At 41.9% G+C, this 25,818-nt stretch overlaps 1 protein-coding gene across 1 annotated transcript in view; it reads left to right on the top strand.

The window, feature by feature from the left end:
• The window catches only part of PAPSS1 (3'-phosphoadenosine 5'-phosphosulfate synthase 1), a 115,047-nt gene that overhangs the window by 59,185 nt on the left and 30,044 nt on the right, over nucleotides 1-25,818 (top strand). The gene's annotated exons all lie outside the window — the stretch shown is intronic.

Raw genomic sequence — 25,818 nt, forward strand, 5'->3', positions numbered from 1 at the left:
ATGTCTATGTGGCCACTCGGACAAACAAAAATGTTTCCTATGTCTTTGCTATATTTCCATTGCTTTAATTAAGGCTATGAGAAAAAAAAAAAACCTTTTGCGTTGGCCTAGAGATATATTAAAAATGATTGATCACGAGAACAAACTGAGGGAAGTGCATGCTTAGTGCATTTTCTCCTGTCTTTCGGGTGACCAGGTTGGACTTATAATATAGGTTTATAGGACCATCCAAGTCTTATAGACACAGAGCAGAGAGAGAAGCCACTCATTCTCATGGTTGGTTGGGGAATGAACACACCTTCTTTTGAAATGTAATTTTTTTATATTGACAGTTATACTTTAAGCATATTTTACATGATATAACATGTATGAGATGACCCAGAAATGGAGGAAAGCCTCAGTGAAGGTATAAAATAACTGTAATTACACAATATAGCATAGATAGAATCTTTAGCAATGCAGTATTCCATCAGATGCCGATGAGGAATGCTTTTGAGACAGGTTTCTTACCACTATTGTAAAACGGGACTCGTCCTCTTGGTGGTATCATACTGCTACTCTTCCTTTTTACTTTTTTTTTTATTTATTTTTTTATGTGCTTCGATCAGCTTTACCATGATGTGCAGCAGAAAAACCTCTTTAAAGTTTTGAGATGATTTTCCAACTTTCACACTTCTTGAAAATGTCTCCTTTACTGTTCACAAAGCTTTACTAGTCCTTTTACGCAAGACTGTTTTCCCTCGCCATAACGGCTGCCTGTACTTAATTACTTTCAGAGGAGAACACATGTCCTTTATGTGAAATGGGAATTACAATTCACTGAATATAGATATTTTATGAAAACTTATAGTTACATTTATAGTACGTTTCGAAGTTATAGTGTGAAACAAGAAATTCATAATACCTTATTATTGAGATTCTGCTTCTAGGTTCCATTTTAGAGGTGGGTATGAAAACTGAATAAAGGTATCCATACACTAAAATCTGCTGAACCTGCCGCCTTTGGCGGGTTTGGCTGACAAGCTTAGGCTTTGTTCACACTGCATTTGTGTTTATGTGTAACACATACATTTTATTTTCCTTAAGGAGGGTAAAAAGGTATACCCTAACTGTTGCTCAAAAGAGATGCTGCTGTTTGCACCACGTGACCCTATTCTTGGAGGTATAAGCCAGTGGCTGAGCTGACTGCCTGGCTTACACCTTCCCTCCCAAAACTGTTTGGCTGTTGCTTACCCCTCCCCAGAGTTGCCTGGCTGCAGCCTCCCCCTCCCAATAAAAGAAATATGAACGTTCAGCCATCCAGGGCGTTTATGTGTATGGGAAGATCTGAAGAATTAACTGTTCTGCCGACGGTTATTAAAAATATATATCCACCTTAACCCCTTAAGGACCAAACCATTTTCACCTTAAAGGGGTATTCCATGCAAAAACTTTTTTTTATATATCAACTGGCTCCGGAAAGTTAAACAGATTTGTAAATTATTTCTATTAAAAAATCTTAAAGGGGTACTCCGGTGAAAACCTTTTTTCTTTTAAATCAACTGGTGGCAGAAAGTTAAACATATTTTTAATTACTTCTATTACAAAATCTTAATCCTTCCTGTACTTATTAGCTGCTGAATACTACCAGAGGAAATTCTTTTCTTTTGGAATGCTCTCTGATGACATCACGAGCACAGTTCTCTCTACTGACATTATTATAATAATAGTAACGCTTTATTTATTGTTGTCCTTAGTGGGATTTGAACCCAAGTCCCAAGCACTGCAAGGCAGCAGTGCTAACCACTGAGCCACCATGCTGCCCTTAGCATACATCTGCTATGCATCTGCTATGCATGGTTGCTAAAATGGACAGAGATGTCAGCAGAGAGCACTTTGCTCGTGATGTCATCAGGGTTCCAAAAAGAAAGGAATTTCCTCTGTAGCATTCAGCAGCTAATAAGTACAGGAAGGATTAAGATTTTTTAATAGAAGTAATTTACAAATGTTTAACTTTCTGCCACCAGTTGATTTAAAAGAAAAAAGGTTTTCACCGGAGTACCCCTTTAATCCTTCCAATAGTTATTAGCTTCTGAAGTTTTCTGTCTTAACTGCTCATTGATGATGTCACGTTCCGGGACGTGAGTCATCAGAGAGCAGTCAGACAGAAAACAACTCAACTTCAGAAGCTAATAAATATTGGAAGGATTAAGATTTTTTAATCAAAGTAATTTACAAATCTGTTTAACTTTCCGGAGCCAGTTGATATATTAAAAAAAAGGTTTTGGCCTGGAATACCCCTTTAAGGACCAGGACAATTTTATTTTTGCTTTTTCGTTTTTTCCTCTCCTTCTAAAATCCATAACTCTTTTATATTTCTATCTACAGACCCATATAAGGGCTTGTTTTTTGCGTGACCAATTGTTCTTTGTAATGAAACCTCTCATTATACCATAAAATGTACGACGAACCCCCCAAATTTCTTTTTAGGGAGGAAATTTAAATGAAAACCACAATTTTGCATATTTTGGAGGGTTTTGTTTTAACACAGTACACTTTATGGTAAAAATGACACGTGTTCTTTATTCTGTGGATCAATAAGATTAAAATGATACCCGTGGCTAGGGTCTTTTATATTTTTGTACCGCTTAAAAAAAAAATCTAAAACTTTTTGTGCAAAATCAGTAATCTAAAATCACCCTATTTTGACCACCTATAACTTTTTCATGTTTCCATATATAGGGCGGTATGAGGGCTCATTTTTGCGCCGTCATCTGTACTTTTTATTGATACCACATTTGCATACATAAAACTTAGGTCATTTTTTATTAATTTTTTTTTCTCTTTTACATTTACGCCATTCACCGTACGGGATCATTAACATTATATTTTGATAGTTTGGATATTTACGCAGGCGGCGATACCAAATATGTTTATAAAAAAAAAAAACGCATTTTGGGGGTAAAATGGGAAAACGGACAATTTAAATTTTTTATTGGGGGGAGGGGATGTTTGACTTTAGATTTTTACATTTTTCAACTTTTTTTTAACACTTTTTATGTCCCCATAGGGGACGATCTATAGCAATCATTTGATTGCTAATACTGTTCAGTGCTATGCATAGGACATAGCACCGATCAGTATTATCGGTCATCTTCTGCTCTGGTCTGCTCAATCTCAGACCAGAGCAGAAGACACCGGGAGACGACCGGAGCCAGGTGAGGGGACCTCCGGCCGCCACCCTGGATGATCGGATAGCCGCAGATGCTGGGATCTGTATTGATCACGGCATCTGAGGGGTTAATGGCGATCGCGGATGTCGGCCATTACGGGCGGTCACCACCTGCTGCTAGCAGCCGGAACCTGCCGTGTATGATGCGAGCACCGTTCCGATGCTCGCGGTCATACACAGGACGTAAATGTACGTCCTGGTGTGGGAAGTACCGCCAAGCCAGGACGTACATTTACGTCCGTGGTTGTTAAGGAGCTAAAGGGTGTTCCGAGTTGTATTATTGTTCAAAAAATGTGCCCTGTCTGGTGCATTACATGAAAACCCTAACTTCCTTTTTCCCGCCGCCATCCACATCTCTTCTTCTGTTTGGAGCCGACATATGCACACTCAGCCTATCAGTGACACAGCAGGCATTGCACATACAGATCCTAAACAGAAGAACCATTCTGTAACAGGACCAGCTCCAAAAGAATGGTGAGGGTGAGAGTGTGGAAATTAAAGGGGTACTCCACCTCTAAACATCTTATACCCCTATTCAAAGGATTGGGGATAAGAAGTATGATCATGGGGGGTCTCCGGGCCGGCACAGCGGTGTTCCGAACACGGAAACTTGGAGCTTCCATGTTTGTGATGTCACACCACGTCCCGTCCATTCATGTCTCCGAAAGTGGGTGATACATAGGCAGTGCACTGGATGACTGTGGTGCCACATGGGATCACAGGGGACATCTTATCCCCTATCCTTTGGGAAGGGGATGAGATGCTTTGGAGGGATTACCCTTTTAACCCCTTCTCGACCTATGACATACCTGTACGTCATGAGTGGGAAGGTGTTCCCGACCCATGACATACAGGTACGTCATGAACATTTTTGCCGCTAATCGCGGCATCCCGCAGCGCCCGGTAAGATGGTGGTTATCACTGATAGCCAGCCATCTTACCATGCGACCACAGGGGGTTTCATCCCCCAACCCCCCAGCGATCGCTGCTATCAGCTAGTCAAATCTGACTAGCTGATAGCAGCGTTTCGCTATGAGAATACTTAGCAGCGCGGTGTGTGAGTCCGAATCACGGGGATCTGGACACACACCGCTCTAAGTGTCCCTTTCCCATCCCCCGGCGTCACTTACCCGGCCATACGGTGTCCCGAGCGGTCCCGGCGCGAGCGGCGTCCTCCAGGCGGTCCCGGCGGTGAGTTTCCGGCAGCAGGGCGGCATCTTCATTGGCAGCAGTGAGATCACCGTAAAGCGATCTCACTGCTGCCTCTGGGAGTTTCAAAACTGCAACTCCAAGCATGCCCAGACAGCCTTTGGCTGTACAATTTTTCCATTTGCACAGTCCACTGTTTCAAATATCTGTCAAATGCCAGTGGGGTGTAAATGCTCACTGCACCCCTTATTAAATTCCATGAGGGGTGTAGTTTCCAAAATGGGGTCACATGTGGGGGGTCCACTATTCTGGCACCATAGGGGCTTCCTAAATGGGACATGCCCCCCAAAAACCTTTTCAGAAAAACTCACTCTCCAAAATCCCATTGTCGCTCCTTCCCTTCTGAGCCCTCTACTGCGCCTGACGAACACTTGACATACACATATGAGGTATTTCCTTACTCGAGAGAAATTGGGTTACAAATTTTAGGGTGATTTCTCTCCTTTTACCCCTTGTAAAAATTAAAAAATTGGGTCTACAAGAACATGCGAGTGTAAAAAATGAAGATTTAGAATTTTCTCCTTCACTTTGCTGCTATTCCTGTGAAACACCTAAAGGGTTAAAACACTTACTGAGTGTCATTTTGAATACTTTGGGGGGTGCAGTTTTTATAATGGGGTAATTTATAATGTATTTCTAACATGAAGACCCTTAAAATCCACTTCCAACCTGAACTGGTCCCTGAAAAAGTAAGATTTTGAAAATCTTGAGAAAAATTGGAAAATTGCTGCGGAACTTTGAAGCCCTCTGGTGTCTTCCAAAAGTAAAAACATGTCAACTTTATGATGCAAACATAAAGTAGACATGTTGTATTTGTGAATCAATATGTAATTTATTTGGAATATCCATTTTCCTTACAAGCAGAGACTTACAAAGTTAGAAAAATGCAACATTTTCTAAATGTTCATGAAATTTTGAGATTTTTTTACGAAGAAAGGATGCAAATATCAGTGAAATTTTACCTATAACATAAAGTAGAATATGTCACGAAAAAACTGTCTCGGAATCAGAATGATAAGTTAAAGCATCCCAGAGTTATTAATGTTTAAAGTAACAGTGGTCAGATTTTCAAAAAATGCCCAGGTCCTGAAGGTGAAAATGGGCTGGGTCATGAAGGGGTTAAATTGTACCTGTCGTTAACAAAATATTTTGATATAATGTAGATTATACCATTATATTTATATTTGTAATATACATTGATTAAAAATGTTGTATACTTTTGGGTGAAAATGTGCTGTCCCTGCAACTATTGCCTGTGTCTCTCTGTACAGAGACAAAATACAGGAAGTGAGGGCAGGCTCCTGGCTTGTCTATCATCCTGTGTGTCATAGAGCCTCACTACACAGAGCCCTGCCTGTCCTCAGTGCGCAGAGCCCCTGCCTGTCCTCGGTGCGCAGAGCCCCTGCATATCCTTGATGCGCAGAGCCCCTGCCTGTCCACCTACACTTCCTATTTGGACTCCTCACAGACAATAGCTGTAGGGACACAAATATACAAATTTTTAACCAATGTATGTTACAAATATACATATAATGGTATTATCTAAAAAAAAAATTAAAAAGCTTTTAAAAACAGGTACACTTTAACCTCTTAAGGACCCAGGGCGTACGGGGACGTCCCCGCACCCTGGGCCTTAAGGACCCAGGACGTCCCCGTACGTCCTGGCGTTTTCCGGTCTCTGCCGCTCGCCGGGCAGAGATCGGAACTGGATGCCTGCTGAAATCCTTCAGCAGGCATCCAGGGCAAACGCCGAGGGGGGCCATGTAGGCCCCCCATGTCGGCGATCGTCGCAAATCGCAAGGGAAATCGCCCTTGCGATCTGCGGCGATACCGGGCTGATCGGGTCTCTGGGACCCGACCGCCCGGTAATTTCGCATGATCCCGACTGTCACAGACAGCCAGGACCATGCTAAAGAATAGGAGCGAGGTGGCAAGCCTGCCACCTCCTCCTATTCCCTGCGATCTGTCGGTTAGTTAACTGACCAATCGCAGGAGGGGGGGGCGGTTACTTCCTCCCGTCCTGCCCGGCCCCTGAAAGTCCGGAGAGGACGGGAGGAAGACCGAAGGACGCTGCGGGGGACGGGGGAGTGCTGGGGACCGGCCCTGGTACTTACCTCGTCCCTGAAGACCCGGATCCCGGCGAGGAAGATGGCGGCGGCGGCGACAGGTGAGTAGATCTTCAGCCGCGGTCGGGCCCTTTACAGCAATGCACGTCGCCGTAAAGCGACATGCATTGCTGTAATAGGACCCTGTAAACTACAACTCCCAGCATGCCCAGACAGCCCTTGGCGTCTGGGCATGCTGGGAGTTGCAGTTTTGCAACATCTGGAGGTCCACAGTTTTTGGACCACTGTGCCCTTCCAGATGTTGCAAAACTACACATCCTCAGCATGCCCTTACTGTCCAGGCATGCTGGGAGTTGTAGTTCTGTAACATCTGGCCCTTCAGATGTTGCAGAACTACAACTCCCAGCATGCCTGGACAGTTTTGGCATACTGGGGGTTGTAGTTTTGCAACATCTGGAAGGGCACAGATTGGGAACCACTGTATTAGTGGTCTGCAAACTGTAGTCCTCCAGATGTTGCAAAACTACAACTCCAAGCATGCTGGGAGTTGTAGTTCGGCAACATCTGGCTCTAAAGAGGTTGCCGAACTACTACTCCCAGCATGCCTGAGAATGTTTTGGAGTTGTGGTGTTGAAACAGCTGGAGGCACACTGTTGGGAAACATTGTTTCCTAACTCAGTGTTTCCCAACCCGTGTGCCTCCAGCTGTTGCAAAACCACAACTCCCAAACATTCTCAGGCATGCTGGGAGTAGTAGTTTTGCAACAGCTGGAGGTCCCCCCCCTGTGAATGTACAGGGTACATTCACATGGGCAGGGGGCTTACAGTGAGTATCGGGATGCAAGTTTGCAATGCAGCAAATTTTGCGCGGCAGCTCAAGCTCGCTGTAATCCCCTGCCCGTGTGACTGTACCCTAAAAACACTACACTACACTTACACAAAATAAAATAAAAAGTAAAAAACACTACATATACACATACCCCTACACAGCCCCCCTCCCCTCCCCAATAAAAATGAAAGCGTCTGGTACACCACTGTTTTCAAAATGGAGCCTCCAGCTGTTGCAAAACAACAACTCCCAGTATTGCCGGACAGCCGTTGACTGTCCAGGCATGCTGGGAGTTTTGCAACAGCTGGAGGCACCCTGTTTGGGAATCACTGGTGTAGAATACCCCTATGTCCACCCCTATGCAAATCCCTAATTCAGGCCTCAAATGCACATGGCGCTCTCACTTTGGAGCCCTGTCGTATTTCAAGGCAACAGTTTAGGGACACATATGGGGTATCGCCGTACTCGGGAGAAATTGACTAACAAATCTTGGGGGTCTTTTTCTCCTTTCACCCCTTATGAAAAGGGGAAGTTGGGGTCTACACCAGCATGTTAGTGTAAAAAAAATAAACTTTTTACACTAACATGCTGGTGTTGCCCTATACTTTTCATTTTGACAAGAGGTAAAGGGGAAAAAAGCCCACCAAAATTTGTAACGCAATTTCTCCCGAGTACGGATATACCCCATATGTGGGCGCAAACTGCTCTGGGGGCGCACAACAAGGCCCAGAAGGGAGAGTGCGCCATGTACATTTGAGGCGATTTGCACAGGGGTGGCTGATTGTTACAGCGGTTTTGACAAACGCAAAAAAAAAAAAAACCACATGTGAACCCATTTCGGAAACTACACCCCTCACGGAATGTAATGAGGGGTGCAGTGAGAATTTACACCCCACAGGTGTCTGACAGATCTTTGGAAGAGTGGGCTGTGCAAATTAAAAATGTTGTACAGCCCACTGTTCCAAAGATATAACAGACACCAGTGGGGGGTAAATGCTCACTTTACGCCTTTTTACGTTCCTCAAGGGGTCTAGTTTCCAAAATGGCATGCCATGTGGGGGTTATTTTGCTGTCCTGGCACCATAGGGGCTTCCTAAATGCGACATGCCCCTCGAGCAAAATTTGCTCTCAAAAAGCCAAATATGACTCCTTCTCTTCTGAGCATTGTAGTTCGCCCGTAGTGCACTTCAGGTCAACTTATGGGGTACCTCCATACTCAGAAGAGATGGGGTTACAAATTTTGGGGGGTATTTTCTGCTACTAACCCTTGCAAAAATGTGAAATTTGGGGGTGGAAACACACCTTTTAGTGAAATTTTATTTTTATTTTTTTACATATGCAAAAGTCGTGAAACTCCTGTGGGGTATTAAGGCTCACTTTATTCCTTGTTACGTACCTCAAGGGGTCTAGTTTCCAAAATGGTATGCCATGTGGGGGATTTTTGCTGTTCTGGCACCATAGGGGCTTCCTAAATGCAACATGCCCCCCAAAAACCATTTCAAAAAAACGTACTCTCCAAAATCCCCTCGTCGCTCCTTCGCTTCTGAGCCCTCTACTGCGCCCGCCGAACACTTTACATAGACATATGAGGTATGTGCTTACTCAAGAGAAATTGGGCTACAAATATAAGTATACATTTTCTCCTTTTACCCCTTGTAAAAATTCAAAAATTGGGTCTACAAGAACATGCGAGTGTAAAAAATGGAGATTGTGAATTTTCTCCTTCACTTTGCTGCTATTCCTGTGAAACACCTAAAGGGTTAATACGCGGACTGAATGTCATTTTGAATACTTTGGGGGGTGCAGTTTTATAATGGGGTCATTTGTGGGGGTATTTCTAATATGAAGACCCTTCAAATCCACTTCAAACCTGAACTGGTTCATGAAAAATTGTGAGTTTGGAAATTTTGTGAAAAATTGGAAAATTGCTGCGGAACTTTGAAGCCCTCTGGTGTCTTCCAAAAGTAAAAACACGTCAATTTTAATGATGCAAACATAAAGTAGACATATTGTATATGTGAATAAAAAAAAAAAATTATTTGGAATATCCATTTTCCTTACAAGCAGAGAGCTTCAAAGTTAGAAAAATGCAAAATTTTCAAATTTTTCATAAAATTTTGGGATTTTTCACCAAGAAAGGATGCAAGTTACCATAAAATTTTACCACTATGTTAAAGTAGAATATGTCACGAAAAAACAATCTCGGAATCAGAATGATAACTAAAAGCATTTCCAGAGTTATAAATGTTTAAAGTGACAGTGGTCAGATGTGCAAAAAATGGCCGGGTCCTGAGGTGTAAAATGGCTGGGTCCTTAAGGGGTTAAGTATAGGGTTATTTTATGTTATGCATCAGATTAAAAATTTAAGGTTGGCTATTCAAACACTATTTGTTTGTAGCATTTATAGGAAAAGCTATAACTGTTAAGCTGTAGATTTTAACCTATGACCTTTTGGAGCCATTTTAATATCAGGGATGTGGAAATTCTATCGCCCGACGGCCGGGACAAGTAGTTTTGGGCGCCGGGCAGGTGAATTGTTTATAGATTTAGCCCTGTATCGGGCTAGCAGGGACAGACTGACATCCTCCTTATTTTTCTTTACTGCCGATGTGAGGCGCAGGAGCGGATGCAAGTCTACACCTCACAACGGCACTCAGAGTGTATGGAGGGGGCGGCGGCCCCCAGCTGACCGCAGAGCCCGAGGTCGCACGTTCGCATTACATAATTGAGCCACGCCCCCTTATCTAATCCTCCCGGAGGATGGAGGACGCAGCTACACATAACACAAGACGGGGAGAGAAAGGATGTCCACAGCTCGGCACACAGCTCCTCCCCTCCCCCGCACACAGCTCTATCCCTCCCCCAGCTCTTTCTTCACAGGACCTAATCCACCACGGGGAGGTTGCATGTTTGCACGGGGAAAACACAGAGCGAGCGGGGGGGGGGGGGGGGGGGGTGGGGGGCGGAGGGGAGAGAGGAGAGGACGTCCGGTGTGAGGGAGATTTTCAAACCCATGTAACCTCACACCGGCCGGGGACTACAACTCTGATGTCTACTCATGGCTGCTCAGGTGAGGGAGGGCAGAGAATGCAGGCGGCAGAAAGGGTGGTTGTATATGTAGGGGTGTGAGTGTATGTGTGATGTGTGTATGATGTCTGTGTGATGTGTATGTAATGGATAATGTGTGTATGATGTCTGTCTGTGTGATGTGTATGTAATGTATAATGTCTGTGTGTGATGTGTATGTAATGTATAATGTGTGTATAATGTCTGTGTGATGTGTGTAAGATGTCTGTGTGTGTGTGATGTGTATGTAATGTATTGTGTGTATAATGTCTGTGTGTGATGTGTGTATGTAATGGATAATGTGTGTATAATGTCTGTGTGATGTGTATGTAATGTATAATTTGTGTATAATGTCTGTGTGATGTGTATGTAATGGGATAATGTGGTGTATGATGTCTGTCTGTGTGATGTGTATGTAATGTATAATGTCTGTGTGTGATGTGCTATGTAATGTATAATGTGTGTATAATGTCTGTGTGATGTGTGTAAGATGTCTGTGTGTGTGTGTGATGTGTATGTAATGTATGTGTGTATAATGTCTGTGTGTGATGTGTGTATGTAATGGATAATGTGTGTATGATGTCTGTCTGTGTGATGTGTGTATGTAATGTGTAATGTGTGTATGATGTCTGTGTGTGATGTGTATGTAATGTATGATGTGTGTATAATGTCTGTGTGTGATGTGTATTTAATGTATACTGTGTGTATGATGTCTGTCTGTGATGTGTATGTAATGGATAATGGGGGAGATTTATCAAAACCTGTGCAAAGGAAAAGTTGTCCAGTTGCCCATAGCAACCAATCAGATCACTTCTTTCATTTTTCACAGGCCTTCATGAAAATGAAAGAAGCGATCTGATTGGTTGCTATGGGCAACTGGGCAAGTTTTCCTCTGTACAGGTTTTGATAAATCTCCCCCCAATGTGTGTATGATGTCTGTGTGTGATGTGTATGTAATGTATAATGTGTGTATAATGTCTGTGTGTGATGTGTATGTAATGTATACTGTGTGTATGATGTCTGTGTGTGTGATGTGTATGTAATGTATACTGTGTGTATGATGTCTGTGTGTGATGTGTATGTAATGTATAATGTCTGTGTGTGATGTGTATGTAATGGATAATGTGTGTATGATGTCTGTGTGTGTGATGTGTAAGTAATGTATACTGTGTATGATGTCTGTCTGTGTGATGTGTATGTAATGGATAATGTGTGTATGATGTCTGTGTGTGATGTGCATGTAATGGATAATGTGTGTATGATGTCTGTCTGTGTGATGTGTATGTAATGGATAATGTGTATATGATGTCTATGTTTGATGTGTATGTAATGGATAATGTGTGTATGATGTCTATGTGTGATGTGTATGTAATGGATAATGTGTGTATGATGTCTCTGTGTGATGTGTATGATGTCTGTGTGATGTGTATGTAATGTATACTGTGTGTATGATGTCTGTGTGTGTGATGTGTATGTAATGTATAATGTGTAATGTCTGTGTGTGTGTGTATGTAATGTATAATGTGTAATGTCTGTGTGTGATGTGTATGTAATGGATAATGTGTGTATGATGCCTGTCTGTGTGATGTGTATGTAATGTATACTGTGTGTGATGTCTGTGTGTGTGTGATGTGTATGTAATGTATAATGTGTGTATGATGTCTGTCTGTGTGTGATGTGTGTATGTCTATGTGTGTATAATGTCTGTGTGATGTGTATGTAATGTATACTTTGTGTATGATGTCTGTCTGTGTGATGTGTATGTAATGTATGTGTGTAATGTCTGTAGGTGATGTGTATGTAATGTATAATGTGTGTATAATGTCTGTGTGTGATGTGTACGTAATGTATAATGTGTGTATAATGTCTGTGTGTGATGTGTATGTAATGTATACTGTGTGTATGATGTCTGTCTGTGTGATGTGTATGTAATGTATAATGTCTGTCTGTGTGATGTGTATGTAATGTATGTGTGTATAATGTATGTAGGTGATATGTATGTAATGTATAATGTGTGTATAATGTCTGTGTGATGTGTATGTAATGTATAATGTGTGTATAATGTCTGTGTGTGATGTGTATGTAATGGATGTGTATGTAATGTATACTGTGTGTATGATGTCTGTGTATGTGATGTGTATGTAATGTATACTGTGTGTGTGATGTGTATGTAATGTATACTGTGTGTGTGTGATGTGTATGTAATGTATACTGTGTGTGATGTCTGTGTGTGTGTGATGTGTATGTAATGTATACTGTGTGTATGATGTCTGTCTGTGTGATGTGTATGTAATGGATAATGTGTGTATGATGTCTGTCTGTGTGATGTGTATGTAATGGATAATGTGTGTATGATGTCTGTCTGTGTGATGTGTGTATGTAATGGATAATGTGTGTATGATGTCTGTCTAAGTGTGATGTGTGTATGTATGTGATGTATGATGTGGGGTGGGCAGCGGTGTATGTATGATGTGTGTGTATATGTATAGTGTGATTGTATGTGTGATGTGTGTATGATGTCTGTGTGATGTGTGTATGTAATATATGATGTGGGGGGGGGGGGGCAGTGGCGGGTGTATGTATTATGTGTGTATATGTGTATGATGTATCTGTGATGTATGTATGTAATGTATGATGTGGGGGGGGGGGGGCACTGCCGCCGCCAGTTGTGCCATCTAATTTTATTTATTTTTAGTGGCTTCTGGTCACCCGCTCTAAATTGCACCCCCAGAATCCCACCTCCTTCATACTCACCCGCCAACCAAGAGCCCCACGGATGCATGCAAACACGCCCAAACCAAAACTACAACTTCCAGCATGTTGCACCGTAACCTAAACTGTAGAACTATAAAGTATAACATGCTGGGAGTTGTAGTTTTGGTTTGGTTTGGGTCAGCTGCAGAGCCATAGGGTGTATCAGGGCATGCTGGGTGTTGTAGTTACTAACTGTAATTCCCAGTATTCCCTGACACAGACTATGGCTCTGCAGCTGACACGGACCAAAACTACAACTCCCAGCATGTTACACAATAACCTTAACTGTAATACTATACAGTACAACATGCTGCAACACCCACACAACCATAGGCTGTATCAGGGCATGCTGGGAGTTGTAGTTATCTAGTAACTAAATGCAACTTCCAGCATTTTCTGACACAAAATGCACCACATAAACTGGAGAAGCAGAACATCCCCCAGTAACACATAAGTCCCTATTGAGACTGAAAAATAGTGATTAAAATATTTTGAAAAGTGCGTATACATGTGAATAAGCCCCTTTCCTAATAAAAGTTTCCAATTTTCTTTAAATAAAAATAATGTACACAAATAAACATACCGTATATACTCGAGTATAAGCCGAGTTTTTCAGCACGATTTTTCGTGCTGAAAACACCCCCCTCGGCTTATACTCGAGTGAACTCCCCCACCCGCAGTGGTCTTCAACCTGCGGACCTCCAGAGGTTTCAAAACTACAACTCCCAGCAAGCCCGGGCAGCCATCGGCTGTCCGGGCTTGCTGGGAGTTGTAGTTTTGAAACCTCCGGAGGTCCGCAGGTTGAAGACCACTGCGGCCTTCAACATCATCCAGCCCCCTCTCACCCCCTTTAGTTCTGAGTACTCACCTCCGCTCGGCGCTGGTCCGGTCCTGCAGGACTGTCCGGTGAGGAGGTGGTCCGGTGGGATACTGGTTCCGGGCTGCTATCTTCACCGGGGAGGCCTCTTCTAAGCGCTTCGGGCCCGGCCTCAGAATAGTCACGTTGCCGTGACAACGACGCAGAGGTGCGTTCATTGCCAACGTACTTCTGCGTCATTGTCAAGGCAACGCCTCTATTCCGGGCCGGAAGCGCGGAGAAGAGGCGCCCCCGGTGAAGATAGCAGCCCGGACCACCTCCTCACCGGACCACCTCCTCACCGGACGGTCCTGCAGGACCGGACCAGCGCCGAGCGGAGGTGAGTACTCAGAACTAAAGGGGGTGAGAGGGGGGCTGGATGATGTTGAAGGCCGCAGTGGTCTTCAACCTGCGGACCTCCGGAGGTTTCAAAACTACAACTCCCAGCAAGCCCGGACAGCCAATATATATATATATTCTCCCTGTTCTCCAAATTATAATGCAAATTATATATATTTTTTTTACCTAAATAATTGATGTAAATAACCGTCGGCATAATTCTCATGTTATCAACTATTAACCCCTTAAGGACGCAGGACGTAAATGTACGTCCTGGTGAGGTGGTACTTAACGCACCAGGACGTACATTTACGTCCTAAGCATAACCGCGGGCATCGGAGCGATGCCCGTGTCATGCGCGGCTGATCCCGGCTGCTGATCGCAGCCAGGGACCCGCCGGCAATGGCCGACGCCCGCGATCTCGCGGGCGTCCGCCATTAACCCCTCAGGTGCCGGGATCAATACAGATCCCGGCATCTGCGGGAGTTCGCGATTTAAATGAACGATCGGATCGCCCGCAGCGCTGCTGCGGGGATCCAATCATTCATAACGCCTCACCTTCCTCCGTGCGGCTCCCGGCGTCTCCTGCTCTGGTCTGTGATCGAGCAGACCAGAGCAGAAGATGACCGATAATACTGATCTGTTCTATGTCCTATACATAGAACAGATCAGTATTAGCAATCATGGTATTGCTATGAATAGTCCCCTATGGGGACTATTCAAGTGTAAAAAAAAATGTAAAAGTAAAAGTAAAAAAAAAGTGAAAAATCCCCTCCCCCAATAAAAAAGTAAAACGTCCGTTTTTTCCTATTTTACCCCCAAAAAGCGTAAAAAACATTTTTTATAGACATATTTGGTATCGCCGCGTGCGTAAATGTCCGAACTATTAAAATAAAATGTTAATGATCCCGTACGGTGAACGGCGTGAACGAAAAAAATTTTAAAAAAAGTCCAAAATTCCTACTTTTTTAATACATTTTATTAAAAAAAAATTATAAAAAGTGTATTAAAAGTTTTTTATATGCAAATGTGGTATCAAAAAAAAGTACAGATCATGGCGCAAAAAATGAGCCCCCATACCGCTGCTTATACAGAAAAATAAAAAAGTTAGAGGTCATCAAAATAAAGGGATTATAAACATACTAATTTGGTTAAAAAGTTTGTGATTTTTTTTAAGCGCAACAATAATATAAAAGTATATAATAATGGGTATCATTTTAATCGTATTGACCCTAAGAATAAAGAACACGTCATTTTTACCATAAATTGTACGGCGTGAAAACAAAACCTTCCAAAATTAGCAAAATTGCGTTTTTCATTTTAATTTCCCCACAAAAATAGTGTTTTTTGGTTGCGCCATACATTTTATGATATAATGAGTGATGTCTTTACAAAGGACAACTGGTCACGCAAAAAACAAGCCCTCATACTAGTCTGTGGATGAAAATATAAAAGAGTTATGATTTTTAGAAGGCGAGGAGGAAAAAATGAAAACGTAAAAATTAAATTGTCTGAGTCCTTAAGGCCAAAATGGGCTGAGTCCTTAAGAGGTTAAAGGGGTACTCCACTGGAAAACATTTTATTTTAAATCAACTGGTGCCAGAAAGTTAAACAGATTTGTAAATTACTTCTATTAAAAATCCTAATCCTTCCAGTACTTTTTAGATGATGAGGAAATTTTTAGAGGAAATTATTTTATTTTTTAATTTCCTTTCTGTCTGACTACATACTCTCTGCTGACACCTCTGTCCATGTCAGGAACTGTCCAGAGCAAGACAGGTTTGCTATGGGGATTTGCTCCTACATGCTCTCTGCTGACACCTCTGACAATTCCTAAAATGGACAGTTTTTGGACAGTTTCTGCTTTACAAATCTGTTTGCAAGATGTCAGAATAGCCTCCCAGAGCTGCTGTTTGGATGTAAACTGCCTCCCACCCTCATAGATCTTTTGCTTGGGGATGCTCCAAAGGTTCTCAATAGGATTGAGGTCAGGGGAGGATGGAGGCCACGCCATGACTTTCTCTCCTTTTATCCCCATAACAGCCATTGATGCAGAGGTATTCTTTGCAGCATGAGATGGTGCATTGTCATGCATGAAGATGATTTTATTACGGAAAGTATAGTTCTTCCTTCTGTCAGAAACTCCACATTCTTTGCAGAGGTCATTTTTACACCTTTGGGGACCCTAAAGGGGCCGACCAGCTCTCTTCCCATGATTCCGGCCCAAAACATGACTCCGCCACTGCCCTGCTGACATTGCAGCCTTGTTGGAACAGGGTGGCCGTCCAAGCATCAATCTTGACAATCCAGGGTTGTAGGGCACTCCTCAGTGAACAGGACTGTTTGAAAATTAGTCTTCATTTATTTTTCTGCCAAATGCAGCTCTTTCTGCTTGTGAGCATTGGTTAGTGGTGGCCAAATAGAAGGTTTATGCTCAGTTGCAAGACTCTATAGGACTATACACCTTAATGTCCGTGGGTCTCCAGAGGCACCAGCAGCTTCAAATATCTGTTTGCTGCTATGTAATGGTATTTTAGCAGCTGCTCCCTTGATCCGATGCATGGATCTGGCAGAAATCTTCATCATTGTGCCTTTATCTGCACAAACCTGTCTGTGCTCTGAATCAACCACAAATCTCATAATAGTGTGATGATCATGCTTAAAGGAAAACTGTAAGCTCCCCCCCCCCCCCCCCCCCCCGCACTTACCAGTGGAACTGGCTGGTAGTGCGGGGGACGCTGATCAGTTTGATGCTTACAGTGCCCGGATCCGCCACGCTGTTTGGCCGTAATCTTCTATTTTTGGTATATGCTAATGAGGTGCTAACTGGCACCGGCCTGGCTGGCACCCTGACATCAGTGCCGCCTGCCACAGCGCCGTCCAGCTCATCAATATTCCTCCCCTCTCTCGGCCTCTCCCTCATCTCCCCGATTTGTAATGAAGAGAGAGGGGAGGAATATTGATGAGCTGGGCGGTGCTGTGGCCAGCGGCGCTGATGTCAGAGTACCAGATAGCACCTCATTAGCATATCCCAAAAATAGAAGATTAGGGCCGAACGGCGCGGCGGATCCGGGCACAGTAGGCATCAAACTGATCAGCGTCCCCCGAACTACCAGCCAGTACCGCTGGTTAGTGCGGGGGAAGAAAGCTGACCGTTTTCTTTTAAGTTTTTGTGAAATATCTAATGTTTTCATACCTCATCCAATGTGTTGAACTATTTCACTCTTTTTGGCAGCAGAGAGATCCTTTTTCTTCCCCATATTGCTTGAAAATGGTGCTCTGCTTAATAATGTGGAACACCCACCTTTAGTAGTTTTTCTTTAAATTGGGCTCACCTGGCAATCTAATTATCACAGGTGTCTGAGATTGTTCTCAGTGATCATAAGAGCCCTGAGACACCATGCCATCCATGAGTTAAACTGAAAAACTAAATATTGAATCTTTGTGACACTTAAATAGACTTTGCATAATAATTTGGAACAGGGTGTATATGTGTGTGTGTGTGTGTGTGTGTGTGTGTATATATATATATATATTTATTATTAGGGAATTGCATTATACTGTTATTTATGTAAATTTGCTCTTTCTGTATTTTGTTTGTGCTGCAGTATTAATGGGACAGAGCTATGTGCTGAACTGCAGTTTCCATGCCTCATGTACTACCGCTGAGCTCTTAAGTTTTGCAGTAACTAAACTATAATGTGCCATAAAGCTGGGCACCCCCTTTATTGTTTTTGGATTATGCATTGATTAGGACAGGTATTGTAATTTCCTTTACAACAAGCCCTCTTAATGCACATCAGTGGTGGAGAAGATGTGCTCTGCTATTTTAGGATAACATAGCAACAGAACTTTTGGGGACCTCGGGAAGGGCATTGAAGTAGGAGAACCCGGGCAGCTTTTAAAACTAAACTTTGTTAATGTATTTACCAATATAGTACTTCTAGCTAGTCTTTTTGTTCAGGTTTAGCTCTTCACCAATAGTGTGTTTTCTTGAAGTTAAAAAATGTTCCTGTAGTATATTGAACTATGGTACAGCTATCGGAAAACTTGAGTTGACCTTGCTGCTATAAATACTACTTCACTTTAGTGCATGGCTGTAAATGAAACCTTTTACCATATAATTAGGAATGTTCATTTCATTTTTGTCTTGCACCATGTTACCATTCGAATTCTGCCTTTTGTGCTTATGTTTCTAGTTTTGTTTATTATACCCAAAATATCTGTCAAGTCGATAATTTAGATGGCGCCTGTTTTTATTTATTTATTTATTTATTTTTTGCCAGCCTGGTATAAATTTTCTGGTTTGTAAATTCTACATGCGAGAATAAAATTAAATAATTTCATATGTCACTTTAGTTCCTGCTATCAGATTTTCAGCCCAAATCTCCAAGCTGTATTAATCCACAAACTCTGAAACACTTTTCAAGCTCCAGTTTCATGAAGCTTGTGTTTCCATTTATTTGTGGCTCAGGCTCATTAACAGAAAACCTCACCAAAAAATGAACAGTGTTTAGTCGTCTTTTTTTCTTTTCATTTGTCTGGTGGTTTCTTGTTAAAATTGCCTTTTTAGCAAATGTTTATGTAGTGTTACTGTGATTACATATTTCATACAATGCTGAATATTAGAATAGTTTTTTCCAAACCTATTCTGCATTTCAAAGATCAACATTTTCTTCTGCGGTACCTAAAACTACATATCCCATGAATCCCAATCATTGCTGCCTTGGTTTTGTGTAAGAACTATATACGGCAGTGAAGACAAAGTATCAGAGAACTGTAAGACTTTCATTTAATTATGCATCAGATATAATTGCTCTCTTCTTTTGGTAATACTTAAGATACATTAGATAAGAGGACCAGTGGAGGGGAACAGGTCTTTATTTATTCCCTCACGTTTACTAAATTATCTTTTATCCAGGCTCATGGTATTTCTCAATCTGTAATGTTGTTTTTATTCTGGGAAGATCTCTGTGCAGCACCCAGCATCCTGTGCTGCCCCCGAGACTGAGACAGTTCGTCACGGATATGCCCCCTAATGACAGGATGCCGGGTGCTGCACGGAGGTCGCAGGGGGTCCCAGCGATCAGACATCTTATCCCCTATCCTTTGGATAGGGGATAAGATGTCTAAGGCCGGAATACCCCTTAAAAAGGCTGCATAACCCCATTTGGGCTATGTGCGCACATGTTAATTTTACGGCTGCGAATGCTACAGCTGGAAAATTAAAGTGGTACTTTTTTTTTTTTTTTAAATGAACTGACGCCAGAAAGTTAAACAGATTTGTAAATTACTTCTATTAAAATAATCTTTACCCTTCCAGTACTTTTAAGCAGCTGTATGCTACAGAGGAAATGTTTTTTCTTTTTGAATTTCTTTTTTGTCTTGTCCACAGTGCTCTCTGCTGACACCTCTGTCCGTGTCAGGAACTGTCCAGAGCAGCATAGGTTTGCTATAGGGATTTTCTCTTGCTCTGGACAGTTCCTGGTACAGGCATCAGAAATTCAAAAAAGAAATTCAAAAAGAAAAGAATTTCATCTGTAGCATACAGTTGCTAAAAAGTACTGGAAGGGTAAAGATTTTTTTAATAGATGTTATTTACAAATCTGTTTAACTTTCTGGCACCAGTTGATTAAAAAAAAAAAAAAAAAATGTTTTCTACCGGACTATCCCTAGGTTTTTGTCCTTAATTTATGCAAAAATATAGCTGTATGTTGGTGTGTGTGTTTTTTTTGTTTGTTTTGTTTTTTGCTACAGACCAAAACTTGGCAAGAAATGCATCCCATAAAAATAACAGTATTTTACACCTTAAACATCTCAAAAATGTTGAAAGTCAGACTTTTTGTTTCCTTGTTTGAAAAGACTTTATTGAGCCATAAAAAAGGATGCAAAAACATCTGCACGTAACCAAAAGTAGCAAAAGATAGTTTGGGTTTTCCTATGTCATAACAAAATATTTTTATATTGTGTTGTTTATTTGTTTATTTATTTTTTTTTTTTTTAAATGAACGGTAAAACTTCCTATATAAAAATGAAAGTAAAATTGAATAAACACGTTGTTGCCTTTTTGACTAGCCTCTGCATTCAGAATATACATTTCTTTTTTCTTTAATTCCAACATTTTACAGTTTAGCTGTAAAATATGCAAAAGTGATTTTGAACATCTGATCTAATAAGTGCATATGTTTGTATGTGGTTTGCTTCTTAACCACTGCCAATCTTCATCACTTACTTTGTTAGGCTAGCTGTCCATTTTCATTAGCAGCTGTCTGTCCATTTACCTTATATTGTCACTCTTTAAGTGACAGATTTACATTACAATACCATACAGTCAAAAAAGTATAGAATTTTTAAACTGCTACAGTTGATATGTTTTATTCTGTCTCAACCCAGATCTGGAATGTTGGAAAGCACTAAATGCAGTTGTACTTGCGTGAGGGGACTGAATGCTACATCCCTTAAGGGGATATTTTTTTTCTATAAGGCACTTTACACTACTTATTTCTAAATCCATTTTGAACCTGTCTTTAAGTGATTTGGTATTTTTAAGGTGCAGTTTAAGATAAGTCTAAAAATTATGCACATGACTATAAGACCCAATTCAAACGGTGGAATGTCCATTTAGAAGAGTTCTGGGCAGGCATTATGCATGCTGGAAATTCAGAGGCGGAAACATCTACAGAAATGTTGTTGTGTGCCAGGTGCAGCAGAATCCTATTGAAAACAATTGGAGTCTTTAGCAATGGAATTTCCTAACTGAAATTTTCTGCCGGATCCGCTTGGAAATTCAACCTTGTGAATGGGATTTTAGAGTTCATTATATTTGTATAGAGCAGCAATATGGTACCCCTGCAACCATAGTATGCCACCACTTTGCACTTTACGCAGGGTAATATAAGTCAACTTACACAGTCATTATAGTTTCTAAGTTCTTAACCCTAATAGTGTCTGTATTTATAGGTCAGACAGTTATAAATTTTAGATTATATCTCTTCACCTGTTCAGTTTTTTTTTTCTCTGTATGGCTGCATTTATCATACAAAGCTATATGATATTCTGACTTACCTGTATCCTCTTAAGAACTACACCGTGAATTTCTCCCAAATGGGCGGAAAACCTATATAGATCCCAATTGAATATTCTCATTCAGAAGCAAAAGACACGCTATTTGAATGCAACAAATCTTCTCTCTTTATAGTCAATTCATTCAAATACAAGAATCGAAAAATATATAATCACCCAGTGAATATCGAAAAAGCCCGCACTGTGTAACCTGGAGACATAAACGACTTGTGCGGTTTCCATATACAGCTGCTTCAGCTCTATCTCTTATCCGGCCGTCTCCATTCCCAGAAGGTCTAGAAGGAACGTCTGCAACGTTGACAAAGGAGGCGTGTCCTCTGAAACGTTGCAGACGTTCCTTCCATACCTTCTGGGAATGAAGACTGCTAAAGCAGCGAGTGTGCTGAAGCAGCTGTATATGGATACCGGACAAGTCGTTTATGTCTCCAGGTTACACAGTGCGGGCTTTTTCGATATTCACTGGGTGATTATATATTTTTTGATTCTTGTATTTGAATGAATTGTTTATAAAGAGAGATTTGTTGCATTCAAATAGCTTGTGTCTTTTGCTCCTGAATGAGAATATACTGGTCTTTGAGCACCCAGCCACTACGCTGAACACCCTGATACCACCGGCCCTAGGTACCTTGTGGGAAGCCCAATTGAATATTCTACATTAGTGTAAAGATTGCATTTCTAATAATACATTATGAAAAATATTAAGATTTGAGGAGTGCTCGCCTGTGAAGGGAGACCTTTATCATAATACAGGGTGAGAGTTTTTTTCCTTTTACTAATGTAATTGGTAACTTGGCTTTCTCCATAATTTGTTGTCCTCTTAGTTAGATAAAAATGAGCCGCAGCGACCAAAGTAAAACACATTTTTTGCATTATGTTTAACCATTACATGCACATCTCAAAATGATCTTTTACTCTTTACAAGTTGGCGGGCAGTCAAAAGCATAGTGTAAAGAAACATATTTTTCTAATGTCTCCTGGACAACAGTCATGAGAGATCAAAGTGTTTCACATGAGTAATAATCCACCCCATTTCTCAGTGAATTGCAGTTTGGCACCTTTTGCATGACTAAATAGTTTTTTGCAGCATAGTAGTGTCCTCCAGGGTGAGGATACTTTACATGTATGAAGAGGATTTTCTTGTTTAGAAGTCCATTAACCCCTTAATGACCAAGCCCATTTTAACCTTGAGGACCAGGCCAATTTTATTTTTGCATTTTCGTTTTTTCCTCCTCGCCTTCTAAAATCCATAACTTTTATATTTCCATCTACAGACCCATACAAGGGCTAGTTTTTTGCGTGACCAATTGTACTTTAATGAAACCTCTCATTTTACCATAAAATGTACGGCAAACCCCCCAAAAAATAATTCCCATCGCCATGACAGCACCACCTGAGAGAGGGACTCCGCCCCTAGGGACAGGAAACCCTGGAGAATAAAAGGAAGTACTCTCCATCCTCTGTCCCTATGGGAAGCCTGGAGGAGCCCCGATCTCAAGTGGGGCTTTAGGAAATGGCTGAGGGATTTCTTTATGCTGGGCCCCTCGGTGTAAGAATCCCTTATGATCCCTGGTTGGGGATCTTAGCTAGGCTCACCTTCTATCCTCTGTTTTCAAATCTCCCGCTCTTCCCCCACTCTCCTCCGTCGGCAGCCCGTAGTTAACTTACAGATTTATTATGGACGCCGCCGCTGGTATGCGGGCGGTTTGCGCCGGGCTGCTGGCGGAGGATCCCGGCGTCTGAGCGCGGACAGCTGTGGAATGGCTGTGGCCCGTATGGGGGGGCGGGGATTAGCATCTTCACTGCTGGCAAGTGACGATGCGAGAGGAAGCTGGAGGTCAAAGGCGCTCAGGAGGCGGCAGTTTTAAAAGGAGACTCCTTTCTGCCATTCTTCCTCCTGCAGTGAGCTGGCCAGTCATTCATACCTGTCCAGCATTGGAGGGGGGGATTTTTTCCTGTGTTCCAGCATGAGTACCAGCGGTGACAACCCGAGGCGTACTCCATCTGACTTATCTGCAATGACGCCATCTTCGGTACCGGCGGTTTCTGAGTGAGTGTATTTTTTCTATGTTTACAAACTTCTTTGCTAAGTTGTGGTCTTTTTTGTTATTTTCAGCACGGTGATGATGCACCTAGGAAATATTCCAAAAAGACAAAAAATCATTAATGTAACATGTGTAAAGAAATACTACCTCCTGAATATGGGAAATCTTAATGTCAGTCTTGTATTAATAAGCTGATCACTTCGGAGGTTCCAGCCCTAGTTCCGTCTCTTCTGGCACAAATGCAGGATCTTATTAGAAAGGAGATCCAGTCATCCATTCAGAATTTAACAGCAGCTGCTGCTAATTCTGTAGTCACTGATTCTACACCTCTTCCCACTGCTTCAAATGTTATTACTACTCCAGTGGTCTTAAATCAGTCTGATTCTGAAGAGGGTATTATTGTGCCAGATGGGTCAGACTCAGGAGAGGAGTCAGAGTAAGACTCCTCAGGGAAAGCATTTTCTTCCTTTGAGGACACTTATCAATTAATGAAGGTTGTACGTTCCGCTGTAAGTATGGAAGAGCCCAAGGAACCAAGATCAGTTCTAGATATCATGTTTGAGGGTATTGATTCTAAAAAAGACAGAGTATTTCCTATACACAAGATTATCTCTAAAGTTATTCTTAAGGAATGGGGAAACCCTGACAAAAATACTTTTTCCCCTAATGCTCTAAAGAGAAAGTAGCCGTTTGCTGACACTGAAACTAAAACTTGGGATCATGCCCCAAAAATTGACGTGTCTATTTCTAAAATCTCTAGGAAGGGGTCTTCCCTTTGAAGTCCTTGGGACCCTTAAGGATCCAATGGATAAAAGAATGGACATGTTTCTTTAAAGAACATGGGACGCTTCAGAGGCAGCCTTGAAACAATGTAGCGGGACTTCTGTGGCCAGATCTGTCTTAATTTGGTTAGATCAGTTAGCCTCTAACATACAAAATAAAGTACCAAGGGAACAGCTCTTGTCTTCCATCCCCACTATCCGTAAGGGGGTAGCCTTCTTAGCTGACTCCACCACAGATGCTCTAAGTTTATCTTACCGTTCAGGGGCACTATCAAATTCAGCTAGAAGGGCATTATGGTTAAAATACTGGCCAGGTGAAGTATTCTCAAAAAATAAGTTATGTGCCATCCCATGTGAAGGAGAGAATTTGTTTAAATCTGTCCTTTCTGATATACTTGAGAAAGCAAATGATAGGAAGAAAGGATTTCCCTTGACTTTATCAGACATAACCAGTCCTTTCGTTCCAGGGGCGAGAGGTGGAGGCCAGAATAGAAGAAGGGGTCAGTCCCGGCGCTGGAAATTCTCCAAAAAGAATAGTGGCCTCGTGTTCAACCGGCCCCAGACCTCCTAAAAAAAAAACAGGGTCTCAATGACGGGATCCTGCGAGTGGGTGGCAGACTGCAAGGTTTCTTTCCAGCGTGGCAAAAAATAGCAGGCAGTTCCCAGGTTCTGGACATCATTCAGAACGGTCTTCTCTGGGAATTTTGCAGCCTTCCACCCACTTGCTTTGTCATAACCAAAAATCCTTTAGGGTCAATAGGTCAGATCTCATTACAACAAGAAGTCCTTCTGTTAATGGAAAAAGGGGTTCTAGTACAGGTACCGTCAGGTTAGGAGTGTCAGGGATTGTATTCCACACTATTCCTGGTGAAAAAATCCAACAACACCTTCGGGTAATTATAAATGGAAAGATTCAAAATGGAAACACTGAGATCAACTGTAAACCTGCTTACAAAAAATTGCTTCATGGCCTCACTGGACTTAAAGGGTGCCTACTTCCACGTACCCATACATCCGGACTTTCAAAAATACTTAAGAATTGCTGTGCACCTAGGCCCCAACCTATTGCATCTCCAATTTTGTGCCCTTCCCTTTGGGATCTCTAGCTCCATGGATCTTCACAAAAGTAATATCAGAGATGGCAGCACACATAAGGGAAGAGGAAGGAATGTTCATCCCATATCTGGACAATTTTCTCCTAGTGGAGGACTCTGCTTCAAAGGTACAGTCTCTTGTTTCTCGCACCTTACAAATTATAGAAAAACTGGGCTGGATAGAAAATTGGGAGAAGTCGTCTCCATCCCCAACCCAACAGAAAGTATTTTTGGGCATTATTTTGGATTCTATACAGGAAAAATCCTTCCTTCCCCAGAGTAAAATTTATAAAATTGTAAATTTTGTGGAAGAAGTTATGAGTTCCCCTCAGATTTTCATTAGGAAAGGAATGTCTTTATTAGGGTTAATATGTCACCTTGCCTGATGAAGCGCCTTGGCGCGATAACTGCTCATGGCCAGTCAATACCCCCACGTCTCCACAACTTGCCTCCCTGCACGCTGTATCCCACATGTTCTAATGAATATT

Source organism: Hyla sarda, chromosome 1 (genome assembly GCF_029499605.1).
Source record: "Hyla sarda isolate aHylSar1 chromosome 1, aHylSar1.hap1, whole genome shotgun sequence".
NCBI lineage: Eukaryota > Metazoa > Chordata > Amphibia > Anura > Hylidae > Hyla > Hyla sarda.